Raw genomic sequence first — 17,850 nt, forward strand, 5'->3', positions numbered from 1 at the left:
CTCATTCCATTTTACAGGAATCAAGAGTCGGTTCAATAACTGATTCAAGAATCAGTTCAACAACTGATTCGTAAGTTTTTTTTTTTTAATTTAGAATTACTTTTTACTCAGGGCAGTTGCCAATAGGGATATGACAGATATATGATTGAATAGGCTATGGGTAGTACCTATCCTTGATTGAATTCTATTAATATAAATCTATAGATATTTTGGAAGCTAGTTCTTGCTTTAAATCAAACTCTATCATGGAATCGATATAGTAATAAAGTATTATTTCTTTAACCCGCTGGATGGGCTATAAGAGAAATGAAAAGTTACAGTAGCGTGATATAATAATATGAATATAAAGGAACAATAAACTTATTTACATGTAGGTTATTTATGTACTGTAGAATTGGAGATTCCCTTTGCTCATATTCAACCCTAAATAAAATATCGAGCCAGCCATATTGTAATATATGCATAACAGGGTGGTGTATAAAACCATCCAAGCAAAAAGAAACAACTGTGAAATATCTAAGTAGGTTAGTCCTCCTTCAAGTCGAAACCCGAGAGGAAGACAATCCTCTTTCTTTACAGATGGTTATACCAAGAAAAATTCAGAAATCAGATTCCATCCTCATTAGTATCTATCCAGAAAATGTAATGTAAAAGAAAAGAACAAATATTCTTTACTATGGATGGAATAACATTCCACATAATATTCATACATGAAACGACCGGAGTCGAGAGCCGCAATAAGAATCTAAACAAAAGACAACAGTCCAAGCCATAATAAATATAAGATATATAAACTTCTTATAACAAATGCGTGTGGCATAATAATTAACCGCTCAGACAAATCATAAGCATGTGACAAAAAAACCCTATTGTTACTATTTAAACCTTTCATTATTGAAACTAAGCATAATATAACGAGGGTAAGTCCCAAATAACATTTTTCTTACGTAAACTAGTCTTAATAATCTTAAGAGAGAGGGTGAAAACCCTCAACATTCAAATAATACAGACATACTATGTTATAACGCCTTTATGGACAAACAGAATCCTCGAAAATATTTTAATCGTCGTAAGAGAGGAAAGGGACCAAGAACCTGGAACATGCAAATTTAAATTAGGAACAACCCATGACCCGAACTGCTGAAGGAAAATAGTGGAAGATGATAATGAGAATGTACCTGGAGAAAAATGGAATAGTGAGTTAGGAGAACTTAAAGTCTTAACAATTAATATGCTCAAACCATAAATGAAACTAGGGAGACGTACCTTGAGAAAATGTCAAGAGAAGCAGTGGCAACCTGCATGACAGACCTTGGCCATAGAAGAGCATAATGAGCCACCTAGGGTTTCATCAATAAAATAAAGTACCGAGGAAGATGGAAGAAGATTGTACCGGAAGCAATAGATGCATAATATAACTTCCCAAGTCCACTGTATAACAATCCCGAAGAAGACCTACGACAGGAAAGAAACATATCCTCATCACTCCAACATGGAAAGGATACACGAAAATCCTCAGAGAGACTCAAAATGAGTTCAGGAGAAAACATGGGAGCCAAGCATATGCGTTTCCATGAATGAGTGCCAAATGACGAGACCAACAGCAGGCGAGGGGGTGGGATCGGTTACCTCCAACCACCCCTTGTCATCCTCATCGTTTGATGAATGATGGAACATGTGTTCGAGCAGGATGAAGCCATGTGTCGAGAGCATTGAAACTCAAAAACCTGAATTCAATTCCCCAGTATTACTTACAATAAGTTGCATTGATTAATAGAATTTGTAACCTAGGTTACCAAGCACAAAAGGGTACGAAGGGTTCAATACTACAATTGTTGATAGGATTAGCCAGAAATGTGTTAGGGGTGAGCATTAAAGGGATCACCACTGTAAAACTATGTATCTGAATCCAAATCCATTTCCAGATTAATATTAAAGTGTTACCTGCTATGAAGTGCTACAACCAAGGTGTTTAATGAATATGATACCATACCAATATAATGTGGAATGTGTTGTAATTGTACCAATCTCTGCTCTAGAGTTAAACAATATTTTTATATGTATAAACATGTTGTCATAATAATAATAATAATAATAATAATAATAATAAAATTATTTATTCAATCGATGACAAGACATATATGCATATCAACATTTTCATTGTTTGCCCTTGAATCTGGAGGATGTTTGTTACAAGTGGTATCAGAGCCTGGTTACAACACTCTAGCCGGGTTCAGGCAACTGATTGACAAATGCATGTGTTGTGATCATAGTAAACAAGAGAAAAGAGTAAGAAATTAATAAAGTGAAACATGATGCACAGGGGTGCAGAAGTACGCAACCCATAAGACCATCAATAGAACCCAGCCATACACTTGGTGCAGGTGTTAACCCAGAAGTTTGGGTGCAGTTAGAAGGAAACCAACAAAACCCCATTGCCATGTTTATGGAAATGGTTCAACAGTTGAGAACTGTGATGTCCAGTCTAAGGGCACACAATGAGATACTAATGCAAGATCAGGAGAAAATATTGAATAGTTTATCAAACCGCAAGAATCATAGAATGCCAATACCCAACTCTAGTAACGAGGAGCGAAATGAAGGGAAAAGACAGGGGGGTGAAAATGTGCTTGAAGGAATTCATACTTAGTATTCGAAACAGGATAAGGGTGGAAATGAAGAAGGAACTGACAATGTGTGAGACCATCAAAAGAATAAGAAATAGAAAATTGAGTTAAACGGGGAATTTCAGAAGATAAAACATCCAATTTTTTATGGAGAAATGGACGAAGTTGTTGAACCATGGTTGATTAACATTAACAAATACTTTCAAATTTATGAATATGATGATAATCTCAAAGCAAGATTAGAAATCTACCAGCTTGAGGGTAAGGCCACGCTATGGTGGGAAGAGGTTAAGGTTGTACATGCAATAGATGAGAAAAAGGTGAATTGGGGAGACTTTCAGAAATATTTCAAAGAAAAATATTTGGTTGAACGATTTTATGACGATAAGGCAAAGGAATTTCATGATCTGCGACTGGGTCAACTTTCTATGGATGAGTTTGTGGCCAAATTTATGTCCCTGTTGAGGTATGTACCCTACATTCGGGAGGAAAAGGCCAAAGTACAACGGTTCATGAGAAGCCTATGCATTTTTATGAAAGAGCACCTGGAATTCGATAACCCCAAAACCATGGACGAGGCCATCACAAAAGAATGAATCTGTTATCAATAGATGAAGTAGAAAGGGGAAGTGGAAAGACTTGGTCGAATAAAAAGACATCAAAGAATTTTTAGAACATGAAAAGCATGAAAGGAGGTGTTGGGAGAGGTCAGCAAAAATTTAAATCTCAAAGTGAGTCAAAGCAGATGGAGGTCTCTATTAAACCAGAATCTGGTCAATTATAAAAACCCCCATTGAAGTGTTGTGGTTGTGGGGAACCACATTACTACAAAAATTTCCCTCATCATATAAGAGTAGAATGAGTTTCTAACATTCAGGAGGCTTCAACGGTTAGTGAAGTGGCGCAAAGCATACCCAGGATTAATGTTGCCTTGGATGATCATCAAGTCAAATATCGTCCAAGCATGATCGAGTTGGAAGGTAAAATGTTTAATCATGTTGTGTCAATTCTAATAGACCTGGGGGCTAGTTTAAGTTATGTCAGTCCTAAAATTGTTGAAAAATGTCATTTGCAAACCAGTAAATTTAAAAATTCTTGGTTAGTGCAACTAGCTACTAGGGCAAAAAGAAGAGTGACAACTAAAGTAATAACTACCCCATTTAAATAGAAGGCCAGCCAATTGAGTTAGGGTTGAATGTAATACCTTTGGGTTCTTATGACATTCTAATCAGGATGGATTGGTTGGAGGACCATTGGTCCTTAGTAAACTGTAAAGATAAAACCATCAGCTACATTAATAAGGAGGGTGTTGGGCAAGAGCTGCAAGGAATTAAAAGGCCCATGGTACTGCAACCAATCACTTCCTCTCAGTTAGGTAAGTGTATTCGTAAAGGATGTTTAATATATGCAATCCAGGTGGGATTTAATAACTCCAAAGATAAGTCAGTCTCCTTAGGAAACCTGCCAGTAATCCAAGAGGTTGTTCATGTGTTTCTAGAAGAGATACCTAGGTTACCTCCTAAGCAAGATATTGATTTCATGATAGAATTAATTCTGGGAGCTACACCGGTGTCTCAGACCCCTTACCAAATAAGTATACTGGAGTTAACTGAACTAAAAATGTAATTACAAGAATTTCTCGATAAATTTTATGTTCACCCAAGCGTATCTCCTTGGGGAGCCCCTATTTTGTTCATCGGGAAAAATCACAGTACCTTAAGGTTATTTATTTACTACAAACAACTTAATAAGCTAATTGTTAAAATCAAGTACCCTTTGCCCAAGATTGATGACTTGTTCGATCAAGTCAAGGGAGCTACAATATTCTCTAAGATAGATCTGCAGTCTAGGTATCATCAGATAATAGTGAAGGAAGAGGATATTCCCAAAATGAATTTTAGAACACGCTATGGTCATTATGATTTTGCAGTTTTTCCCTTTGGACTTACCAATGCTCCAACCACTTTCATGAGCCTTATGAATGGTCTATTCCACCCATATCTTGATAAATTTGTCCTAATTTTCATCGATGATATCCTTATATATTCCATAAATTTAGAGGAACATAAGAAACATCTACAAATTGTATTACAAACATTAATAGATCATCAGTTATATGCCAAATTCAACAAATATGATTTTTATAAAGATCGGATATAATACTTAGGACATGTGATTTTTGCGGAAGGGATATCTGTAGATCCCGAGAAAATCAAAACCATCATGGAGTGGCTTGTTCCCGCTAACGTTGCTAACATTTGATCCTTTATGGGCTTAGCAGGGTATTATCGTCGTTTTATTTAAGGATTTTCCAAGATATCTTAAGATATAATGACTTTGTAGAAAAAAGGAAAAGTCTTCAGGTGGACTATTGAATGTCAACATAGTTTTAAGTTATTAAAGCATTTATTAACAACTTCTCCATTATTAAATATTATAGATCCAGAAAAGGATTTTGTGGTCTGTACTGACGCATGTCAGGAAGGAGTAGGAGGTGTGTTGATGCAGGAGGACCAAGTAATTTCCTATGAATCAAGGAAACTAAAGGAACATGAGCAGAGATATTCTACTTATGATTTAGAGTTAACTTTCGTGATGCATGCTTTAAAAGTATGGAGACATTACCTATGACGAAAAAATTTCTATTGATGATGGATCATAGTAGCTCAACCAGCTTCCTTAAACAACCTAGTATTAATGCACAACAAGCCAGGTGGACAACCTTTTTAGGTGAATTTAATTTCAACATTAAACATCTTAAAGGGAAAGAAAATCGGGAAGTAGATGCTCTGAGTAGGAAATCATATCACTTATATGAAATTTCATTTAGTCAAGTGGAATTTCATTTCTCAAATCTGATTAAGGAAGCTGCTAAGAAAGACCCATAATATAAGTTTTTATGGCAACAAACCAACCAAGCAAACAGTTCAAAACAACAAGCTAATTATAATATAAATGAAGATAATTTTCTGACATTTAGAGGCAAAATATATGTTCCTAATCAACAAGTTGTTAGACTCTTTATTCTAGATGATTTCCATAAGAGACCTTACGCTTCCCACCCTGGATATCAAAAACTATTTTTTGACATTAAGAAAACTTATTTTTTGCCCAGAATGAGAAGAGATATCACAAAATATTTGGCCAAATTATTAGAGTGTAACCAAGTTAAATATGAACACCAGCACCCAGTTGTGCTACTTAAACCATTACCCGTTCTAGAATGGAAGTGGGAAGTGATTAATTTGGATTTCATCATAGGAATACCTAAAACTAGAAAACATAATGATTTAATTATGGTAGTGGTGGATAAATTGAGTAAAGTAGCCCACTTTATCCTTATCCAATCCACATATAAAACTAGACAAATCACAAATATATTTATGCGAGAAATCTTTAGGCTGCATGAGATACCTAAGGTTATGATTTCTGATAGAGATGTAAAATTTACATGTGCATTTTGGAAAACTATCTTTACATGTTTGGGTACTCAAATTAAGTTTAGTATTGTGTATCACCCACAAATGGATGGGAAAACAGAGAGTCTAAGCCAAGTGCTGGAGCATATGCTACGAATGTATGTAATGCAACAACCCAATAAATGTGAGGAATATCTCCACTTGGTGGAATTTTCCTATAAAAACAATTACCATGAGTCACTGAAATTAAGTAAGACACCCATTAATTGGAATAACCCAGAGTATAGGCTGATGTTGGGACCCAATATGTTAGTGAAAATGGAAAGCACTGTGAAGAAAATCCGGCAAAATTTGAAAGTTGTGCAAGATAGGCAGAAATCATATGCAGATAGTAAAAGAACTTATAAGGAGTTTTAGGTGGGAGATCATGTCTATATTCGAGTATGACAACAGAAAAGTACACTACAATGGAAAGGATGTGCGAAATTAGCTCCTAGATACTATGGACCCTTTCAAATATTAGAAAGGATTGGACCTATTGCATACCAGTTAGCGCTACCCAACCATATACAAATTCATAATGTGTTCCATGTATCCTTATTATATATATATATATATATATATATATATATATGACCCTAGACACATCATTAACTCACAAGAAGTGCAGGTAAGAGTTTAATTAATCAATCATTTATGATAATTGAACATGTTTGTGGAATATTAATCATTAATGACATTTTATCCTATGAAACAGATGGATCTGGAAAAATAATTTTTGGTAGAGCCCCTCCATATTCTTGAACAGAGAGAAACAATGCTACAGAGGTAAGCCATCACGTAGGTTAAAGTGCAGTGGAGGAACTTTATCCCAGAGGAGGCTACCTGGGAAGATGAAAGATGGATGTAGGAATCATATCATAACATGTTCCCAAGACATGATTAAACACTCAGGATGGTGTTTCGCTCAAGGGGGGGCCAATGTAACACCCCTGAGCATATGAACAATTGACATTTACTTTTATTTTACTTTTATTATTTTATGTAAAACTCGATAACTTAATTTAACATGGACTCATAAAGGAATGTAGGAATAGATGTTGTGATTATTATTTGCTTGTTAAATAATGTTTGGTTAAAAGAGGTAATAGGAAAGACTTGATTAAGAATATCTTAATCTCTAGGTGGTTATACATTTACTTCCTCCCTAGAGGGATTTAACGCAAAAATCCCTTAGTTAGGAAACACATGAGTGTTATGATAGGAAGTAGAGTGTAAGCAAGAAGAAGTCTCTGACAAGATGTTCTTAAGAGTAGCAAGGGTCTTCTAAAGTTGGTGGTAACCAATGGAACCCTGAACGAACAATCTGGACTAGACCAAGGTCTTGAGGTCTAGAATGGTTACTATCTTTAATCACTCTCGAAGCTAGGAGGCTCAGGGGGAGATCTGGATGTCATTGCCAGTCTCACAGGTTGGGTGGTTAAGAGTCTATTTTCTCAGTTATATCTCTAGAAAGGCCAAGTGACATAGATAAGTATCCCTATTAAATGGTAATGTTTCCAGAATGTTTTCATTACGTACTTGTTTGATAATATGAAAAAGAATGATTGTTTTAGAAAATATCTAGAAATGTTAGGGTATACTAGAGACATATGATTGAATAGGCTATGGATAGTACCTGTTCTTGATTGAATTATGTTAATATAAATCTATAGATATTTTGGAAGCTAGTGCTTTCTTTAGATCAAATTTTGTCTTGGAATCGATCTAGTAATAAAGTATTCTTTCTTTACCCCGCTGGAAGGGCTATAAGAGAAATGAAAAGTTATAGTAGCGTGATATAATAATATGAATATAAAGAAACAATAAACTTATTTACATGCAGGGTATTTATGTACTTTATAATTGGAGATGCCCTTTACTCATATTCAACCCTAAATAAAATATCAAGCAAGCCATATTGTAATATATACATAACAGGGTGGTGTATAAAACCCTCCAAGCAACAAGAAACAACTGTGAAATATCCAAGTAGGTTAGTCCTCCTTCAAGTCGAAACCTGAGAGGAAGACAATCCTCTTTCTTTACAAATGATTATACCAAGATAGATTCATAAATTGGATTCCATCCTCATTGGTATCTATCCAGAAAATGAAGAATAAAAGAAAATATAATGTAAATGAAAAGAACAAATATTCTTTACTATCAATGGAATAACATTCCACATAATATTCATACATGAAACAACTGGAGCTAAGAGCTACAATAAGAATCTAAAAAAAATATAGCAGTCCAATCCATAATAAATATAAGGGATATAAAATTCTTATAACAAATTCCTGTGGCATAGTAATTAACCACCGAAATAAATCATAAGCATGTCACAGAAAAACCCCATTGTTACTATTTAAATCTTTCATTATCGAAACTAGGCATAACATAATGAGGGTAAGTCCTAAATAACATTTTCCTTACGTAAACTAGTCTTAATAATCTTAAGAGAGAGGATTGAAACCCTCAACATTCAAACGATACTGAAAAACTATGTTATAACACCATTCTGGACATAAAAAACCCTTGAAAATATTTTAATCATCGTAAGAGAGGAAAGGGGCCAAAAACCTGGAACATGCGAAGTTAAATTAGGAATAACCCATGAGCCGAACTGTTGAAGGAAAATAGAGGAAGAAGACAATGATAATGTACCTGGAGAAAGATGGAACAATGAGTTAAGAGAACTGAAAGTGTTAACAGTTAATATTCTCAAATAAAAGACGATAACAAAAATATGTTCAAAACCTAGGTCTAGGGAGATGTACTTTGAGAAATTGCTGGGAGAAGCAGTGGAAACATGCATGATAGACCCTGGCCATAGAAGAGCATAATGAGTCACCCAGGGTTTCATCAATAAAATAAAGTATCGAGGAAGATGGAAGAATACTGTACCAGAAGCATCAGATGCATAATATAGCTGCCCAAGTCCACTGTATAGCAATCTCGAAGAAGACCTGCAGTGGGAAAGAGACATATCCGTGTCACTCCAACATCAAAAGGATACATGAAACACCTTAGAGAGACTCAAAACAAGTTTAGGAGAAAACCTGGGAGCCGAGTAGAGGCGTTAATTTGAACGGGTGTTGAATGACGAGACCAACAACAGGCGGGGGTGGGATCAGTTACCTCCAACCACCCCTTGTCATCCTCATTGTTCAATGAATGTTGGAACGCGTGTACGAGGAGGATGAAATCAGATGTCGAGAGCATTGAAACTCGAAAACCCAAACTCAATTCACCTAGATCACTTAAAATAAGTGCATTGATTAATAAAATCTGTAACCTAGGTTACCAAGAGAAAAAAGGTACGAAGGGTTCGATACTACAGTTGTTGATAGGACTAGCTAGAAATGTGTTAGGGCTAAGAATTAAAGGGATCACCATTGTAAAACTATGTATCTAAACTCAAATCCATTTCCAGATTAATATTAAGGTGTTACCTGCCATGAAGTGCTACAACCAAGTTGTTTAATGAATACGATGCCATATAAAAATAAGCAATTATTGAAATTAAAAATAAGATTCCTCAAGAAATGGTTGTACCATATGATATGATAACAAGATCAATAAAACCAGTGTAGTCAACCCTATAAACATTTTCAGGTTTATAGTTCCTACATTAACTCTCCCCATTAATAATGAGTTTAAATGTTTTGAAATTGCAAGTGTTGTGTTTACTCTTGTTTATAAATATGTTAGTTTTGCATATTAAAAGAGTGATTAAAATATATCTTGTACACCTTAAATGACATATGAAAATAATAATATCAAAATATCATTATAAATAAAGAAGGTGATAAAATATTAGAGTAGATTTTATGTTAAAATAATTTATAAATTAATAAAAATAATGTAATAACTCTAAAAAGCATGAAAATGTGAAATGTGAAAACTGATATTTATTTTTAACTAGACACTTTATATCTTAAAAGATATAACAACCTTGTATTTTAAATATTTGGATAATCTTAGAGATTGAGAGAAGCAAATGACCCTCTCCAAAATAGATATGTTAATATATGAACATCCCACTAACAAAAAAATGTTTGTTATAGCGATGCATGTTTAATATTCAAAAAGAAAGAAATTAGAATTTTAGAGACTCCCTAAAACATTTGTAATATCGTTTTTTGGAAAAAGGTGAAAATAATAAAATAAACCAATTTAGATGGAGTCCATTGATAGTTGATATTGGATTAAATTAATCTTAGTTTCTTGTAGTCTTCAAGGGCACCAAGGTTGTTACTTATCATTGTTTTGTTCAGATCCATGGTAATTAGGTAACCCTAAAGGCCTCATCACAGCTAACCTCCACTATAATTCTTGCAAGCTCGGTCATGTTTACATGCAGATACCCTGTACATGAATGAAAAACTGACATACAGAGGTCATGAGGGGAAGTTGAGTCGCAAACCTTGCAGACAAGATCTAAGGATCAAATCCGATTAGGGCCAGATTCCTCACCATGGGTAAATTGAATACACTCATAAATTAAACTAACGAGAAAAACAATGGAACATATTAGAGCCAGAAGGGATTTATTTCTTCTATGTTTCTTTGCCTCATGGCTGGATGTAGGAGGTTAAGGAATAATCTTCTCATATCCTTTATAAGAATTCATCTATCTGTTAATATCCAAACATAGATTGGACTCAAATTTATTAGGTTCTTGGTTTTGCTCCATACCTTTAAAAGATGAGATTTAAAGAAATGTATGAATAGAGACACATGGTGAAAGTCAAATTGGAACAGTGGAATGGTTGACATAACAATTCTTTGGTTCAAGGAAATGGAAAGCATGATTAAAGGCGCGTTGTGAAGAGCATATGAATCATAGTTGCAAAGTTGTCAATGGAAATATGCCACTAATTCAGTATTATTTCCCAATACATACCACATCCAATAGAAATGCAAACAAGATTCAATACTTTCCACTCCAAAATGCAATCATTCCTATTTTGATCCATTGGCTTTCCATTCATGAGGTCCCACTCTGTTTTGGCTCAAGTAACAAAGTGGAGCATGGGGTGTAGGTGTCAGATGCTTGTGTTAGATATATGATTAAAGTGTACTCAATCAAAATAAAATAAATAAATCAAAATGATATTAAAAAAGAATACAATTCAATTTCTAATATTAAACTATGGACAAATGTAAATTTATTTTTAGTGAAACGTAAATAGTAGCAGTGAATTAAAAAAATGAATGCATAATATCATGCCCAAATTAAACTAAAAAACAATAAAGACATAAAGATTTCAACACAAAAATAAAACAACTAATAAAATATTGTATTGTTGAATTTTATCACTAAACATTAAGAAATATGATTAACTAATATTGTTTATATTAACATATATGAACATTTATATATGTGTTTATTTTTTATATATACTTATGTGTATTATTTTTTATTAATATATATAAATTTTTATAATTAATTTTTTTGAGTAATTTTTTAATATAATAATATGTGATTTTAAATTGAAAATATGGAGAAAAAACTATAATTCATGAAAATGGAAATAATAGAAAAAATAAATAAAACTAAAAACAAAAAATTAGTAGCTAATAGAAATGTAAGTTACTAAACAACCCATAAAAAGACTTTAACCAATCACTACAAAAATTGAATTACTAATGCTAAACTGGGATAAGCAACAAAGATTTTTGGTCAAAGACAAACTAATACACAATCAAAGGAAAAATTAAATAATAATATCATGCATGTAACTGTTATAATAACCAATTAATAACCAAAATGACTTAGTTCAGATTACATCTTTGACTGCACAGGTCACACAATCACTCCACCCGTTTTCCAAAATTGGCCATTTTCTAAATGATCATTTGAATCGATGCATTAATATAGTTCGCTAGCATCTCAAGCTCTTATCTCCTTTCCAACTTCGAGCTCTTCCGAAAAGGATTACTTTTTTTTTTTTGTCTTTGAGTTGTAAATATCAAATGAGATTAGTACATAGAAGAATACGAAGAAATATTGTGGTGTCAACTTTAGTACATAGATAAAAAATAAAAATAAAATCATTAGGTTGTTTCCAATAATTATAGTGCCTTGAAAGTGTTTTCTAGATTTATTTTCATAAAAACATTGGATTTTATTGTATATGTGTATATTTCATCATAATAGTTATTCCTTCCTGGATCTGGGTGTTCATGATTTCCCAACCACTTGTCTTCATGTAGAATAAATCCTCTTCTACTTGGCATGTTGAAGAATGTAACTAGTGTGAGTCTTCATAATTATATTGGTCAAAATAAAGAAAAAGAATTTTTTATTATTAAAGAAATTGAATTATTAAAGCATGGGTTTCATGCTTGGTTCAATGATTAATAGGTCAAATCCTCCATTGTAGGCTTCTAGTGTTTATGTCAAGTGTCCTTGTCCATGTCATCATGTAAAAGACCTTTCTCAGGCTCTATCTATCAAGAAAGAAATTTATTTTGGTGTGAAATGAGTCATCTAGGCATCCTCCATCAAGTTGGCCTCAAGTACATTAAGTCGGCCTCAAGTGCATCAAGTCGGCCTCATTATGGGAGCTACAACCAATATAAATTGGAGTGCTACTTGACCTATTTGTGTATCCAATTCAAGAAGTTCAATTTGCAATCATAAGAAGAAATGAAGGCAAGAAGGACAAGTGTAAAAGGCTTGAAAAAGGAAGATAAACCCTAGCGAAGAAAGGAGAAACTCTAGCGAAGAAGAAAACTTCATTTTTCTCTCATGTTCCCTCACACATGCAAAGAATTTGAAGTTGCAGGAGGGCCAAAGGTGTAAACTTGAAGCTGGGCCAAAATTCTAAAGCAGTAGGGCTAAAATTTTGTCTTTAATGCAGTATTAATGAAATATTGTTGCAATTGATCATTGAAGCTTGGATGAAAAAAATTGAGGGTTGATTTGGTGGATGAGAAAGGTCTTTTGGTCAAGTCTAAGGTCTTTGTTTGTCTCAGTTTGATTTAAATATACTAGTGGAAGAGTTGGATTGGTTTTCCCCCTAAATACAGGTTTTTCCTTGGCTAAGTGCCTACATCTTGTGTCCCTTGTTGTGATATTCATTTTTTGGCATCTGGCTTGATGAAAGGAACATAATAAATTGAAAGAAGAACTAATAATAAGAAAAGAGAAATCACAAGAAAAATTAAAAGTCTAAGAGAAATATACCTAAAGAACCTAATCCATATGATGCCCTAGATTTCTCAACATGGCATTCCTTCACCTTGGTGTGATCGCCCATGACTTTTCTCCTCCTTAACTACTATACCATGTCCTTTCCTCACACACACTAATCAATTACATTGTTGACCTCCATCTTGTATACTTTAATGTTGCAACCTTCACACACCATGTCAGTAATGTGGAGTTTCCCTCCTTCATCGTTGGCTCTCCCACTCCATGCTTTATCCTGCATTTTTTCATGTCTGTCTTCTATGACTTCTTTCAATCCTACTCCCCAAATTTCCCTCCAATTCACCCCAATGGTTAGTGAACAAGTCCTAGCTCGACATGGTTATTGTGGTAGAGGGGAAGGACATATGCCCGTTGCTCCAACAATGGAAGCCAAATTGGCATACTTCGACAATAATATCTCAACCCATATTCGTTGTAAGGTAACTAAATTAGAAGTAGAGGCGATGCGCCATGGAGGGGGTGCCACAAAAAACCTCTAGGCTCTTCAAAATCTCCTTGCCTTCCACCTCCTCTCTTAGGAACGTGACCACTCTAATGCTTCCAGAAGAATTGCAGACATCAACACCCACTCCAGTGACCTCTACTCCTACCTCCGTCATCTCTCCCACTACCTTGGTGGTGTCAATCCTCTAGATCTTCCCTCCTCACACTCCCCTGGTCCCTCTGCCTCAATTTTTGTCCCTCTCAACTCTTCCTCACCATCCACCATCTATGTAGTTAGGTGTAATTACCCTGCTAGCAAATTGTGGAACTCCTCTCTTTGTCCCATGGAAGTGCATCTTCCAAGCCAAATACACTCTCCCCCTCACCCTAGTCCATACAACTAGTACATCTTGGAATAACAACCTAAATTTTGCCCCTCTGGTCTTAGAAGCACAAAGGTTATTGGTCCTGGAAGCACACAGGTTTTTGGTCCAACCAATGGAAACAATACACAGTAGTAGGGTGTCCATGCTCTATCCAAATTATATGGCACCAACTTAGCTTGACTAGGTCCACTATATCTATGGTTTTGTTGTTGGTATGTTTTGTCACCGACTTTTTCGGCATGTTTTGTCAGTATGTAATGGCTAGAACAGTGGTAGTGTCTCTCTTTTAATGGCTTTTCTCAATTCTCTTGTTTTGGTCTTATCAATGTCTTTTAACTATAATGATTACATAGATCTTCTTATTCATGGGCATACCATCTAGTCCCCCCGATGCCCCCCCCATAAGTCAGATGCTTTTCCTTCTACATCCTTCTACGGAGTCTTCAGGATGTGACTCACCATGGCTATCTGCTTGTAATTTTTGTAAACCATTTTTGTTAATATTATGTAAATAATTTTCCAACAAAAATAAAGACAATAGTTGATCCCATTCATTCATCATCTTCCTCATAAGAACCTTCACCATTTTTAAGTGAAATTTTCATTCATGAAGTTAATTATTGTCATGCTTGTGATGTGAATACTCTACTTAATAATTGTATAGGGTATAAGGTGTAATGGTGGGAATGTGAGTTTATCTTTTATGTTTATGAATTACTTTGACACATTTCAATTGTATCCAATTTATGGGACTTAGTTTTATATCCAAAGAAAATGAGAATCTAATTTATGAGATTTAGCCTACTCTCAAAGTAATTGAAATAAGATTTTATCATTATAAATTAGATAAGGGGATGTGTGTTTCCATGGAAAAGGTTATTTCATTTGTAGGATAATACTATTAAGAATGTCTAGTCAATTTAACGTCTTAAATTGCTCTACATAAATTATCAATCCAGGCATCGTACACTGATGAAGTGTGGTGCACTATATGTGCTTAGTTAACCTTTTTTATTACTTCGTTGTTTTATAGTTTTTATCTTGTTTTGGGGTTTTGTTCTTTTTGATCTCCTAAAGTGTCTAATGCAAATGGAAATCATATTCTAAGGTCTTAAGAATACTTTTAAAGGTCAAGTATGGATAGAGATTTCAAGACAAGGTTTATGTCCCTTATGGTAACTTCCAAAACTTAGCGCTTCAAAAGATCTCAAAACGTGTTATTGATCAAATCAGTACTTGAACAAAAGTGTAAACATGCAGCTACTTAAATCAAACAAAAGATGAAACACTGATCATGAAATCACTGTCTCTGTTGTTTATCTAAATACAGAAATAAAAGTTAAGCTATTGCACTCAAACAAATCAAAAACTGCAAACTAATAAAAATAAAATAAATTTACTTCATTCATAGTCTGATAGCTCGCCAAGTAGTCTAAGCCATGGCTTTAGGAGATAACACCAATGATATGAGCAGTTTGATATCTAATTGCAGAAAAGTAAAACTAAAATCAAATCACATCATTCATAGTCCGATAGCTCGCCAAGTAGTCTAAGCTATGGCTTTAGGATATAACGTCAATGATATGAAGAATTTGATATCTAATTGCATAAAAATAAAGCTAAAATCAAATCACATCATTCATAGTCCGATAGCTCGCCAAGTAGTTTAAGCTATGGCTTTAGGAGATAAAGTCAATGATATGAGGAATTTGATATCTAAACTAACTAACAAAGCAAATGAATAAGACTGAAATCAAAGCATAATTGAAATTGAAAAGCTAAAAAGCCAAAGTCAACAGAGAGGTAAATCTCATGTCACTATTTGATGGAAAAACATGTAAAGGAAAATTAATCTACAATCAACCAGTTGAACACACTTGCATGAATTAAAATTGCATGAATGGAAAATCTAATCTATCAAGCTTGAAAGCAATAAAATGACATAATGAAATCAAAGTAAAAGTACAAAATAAAATATACTCTACCTTACATTCTAATGTGCTCCATGACATCTACTTCACATCTCCTTCCATGTTGAGAACTTCAAAGCTTTATTCAAATTCTTCAAAATTACAAAGTACAACAAAGCTCTCCAAAGCTTTCAAAAGCGATCAAGGAAGAACTACAAAGCCAAGCTAAGCTAAGACTAACAAGCTAACAATCTTAAGAACTCAAAATCTCACCAAACTCTAAGCTAACAAATGAAGGAGAGAGATCTCCTATTTAGACAAAAAGATGAGAAGCCATCTCGTTAATGAGAGTCCATTAATCTCTCCCTCTACCTCTAGAGTCCTAATCAAAATAGGACTGATAAGACACATGTCTTCTTAGAGTTTCAATACAATTAGGAGATGTGACACATATCCTCATGATCTCACGATTCTTTCCATTCAAATTCGAATTTGGCCTTAGAGTGCCACATAAGGGTCTTCTAGAAGCCTCCTTTTAACCTACACATGTCAACAATCTCAACCCACTTGTTAGGTATAAGCATATGCACATTATTTTCTAATTTTTAACCACAAATTTACTTAAAAAGGCTAAGAATTAATAAAGTTTGGAAAAACAGAAATGTGGCCCAATGATAATGAAAGCGGGATAAATGTAGTGACATAGTAGTGAAATGGAAGTTAAATGGAGGTGATATAATGGGCATAATAGTGAAAGTGTAATGGAAATGAATGACATTTTCAAGAGTCAACATACCCCCCAATGGAAGTTATTGCATGTACTCATGCAATATATATTATATTAACTCTTTTGATCCTTGAACTTTTGCTTAACTTCGCATGATATCATTTGATAACTTCATATTTTTGCAAAGTGTTTTACTTAAATTGCAACATAGTTGGTTCTTGTGTTACAACCATGATTTTGTTGTATCCAATTTCTCCTTTAAGCACTTTTTGAAAAGCCATTGTATGCTTATAATAACAATGTCATAGTTAATATATGTTGGAAGTATGTGGGCTCCTGAATATGATATGGACATGGCAAAATATGAAGATGAATGCATTCCCCACCAACTGATGGTATTGACAATTTTATGAAATGAGGAAGAGAAATGTTTTTCCAACAATTATCATTCTAGCTTTTTATGGAATTCTATGGTCAAAATTTAAAAAAATGACGTACCTTAACTTACCATTTGGAATGGATGAGTTGTATATGTGGTGGCTGCAAAATTATGATCATATTCTTCTTCAAGTAGCTGAACAAGAGGAGTCATGGATAAAGAGATAAGATGACTTTTTATTGCTTCTACTAAAACTTGCTAAATCTGCTCCAAAATGTTGAAAATAATAGTCTTCATGTCTTCAAAAATCATTGGCATAATTCCTACTATGTGACAAAAATGTTCTGATGTCGAACATAGCCGGAAATTGTTGACTTAGTGGCCATTAATGGATGCCAGTAGTCAACACGAGAACTCTCACCATTGATGACAATGAGAGTCAAGATGCCCAAACACATCTTGCTAGGTACAAATGAATTTGCCGATGTCGAGTCACCTAGAAGATCTGACGAACAAGGAACATTAATGTATTCCCATTGTTTGTCAGCACGAGAACTTGCCATTAAGGCATGCAAGTCTCAAGGTGTCTTTACAAGGAACTTAGACTCAAAAGACTATGGACTCAATAATTTGCATTGAGTAAGGGCTTATTTGTGAAATGAAAATGACACGAAATGAAAGATGAAAATGGAAGATGGCAATGGAGAGCAGAAAT

Source organism: Pinus tabuliformis, chromosome X, assembly GCF_031772625.1.
Source record: "Pinus tabuliformis cultivar Carrire ecotype Pingquan chromosome X, CPIR1, whole genome shotgun sequence".
Taxonomy (NCBI): Eukaryota; Viridiplantae; Streptophyta; class Pinopsida; order Pinales; family Pinaceae; genus Pinus; species Pinus tabuliformis.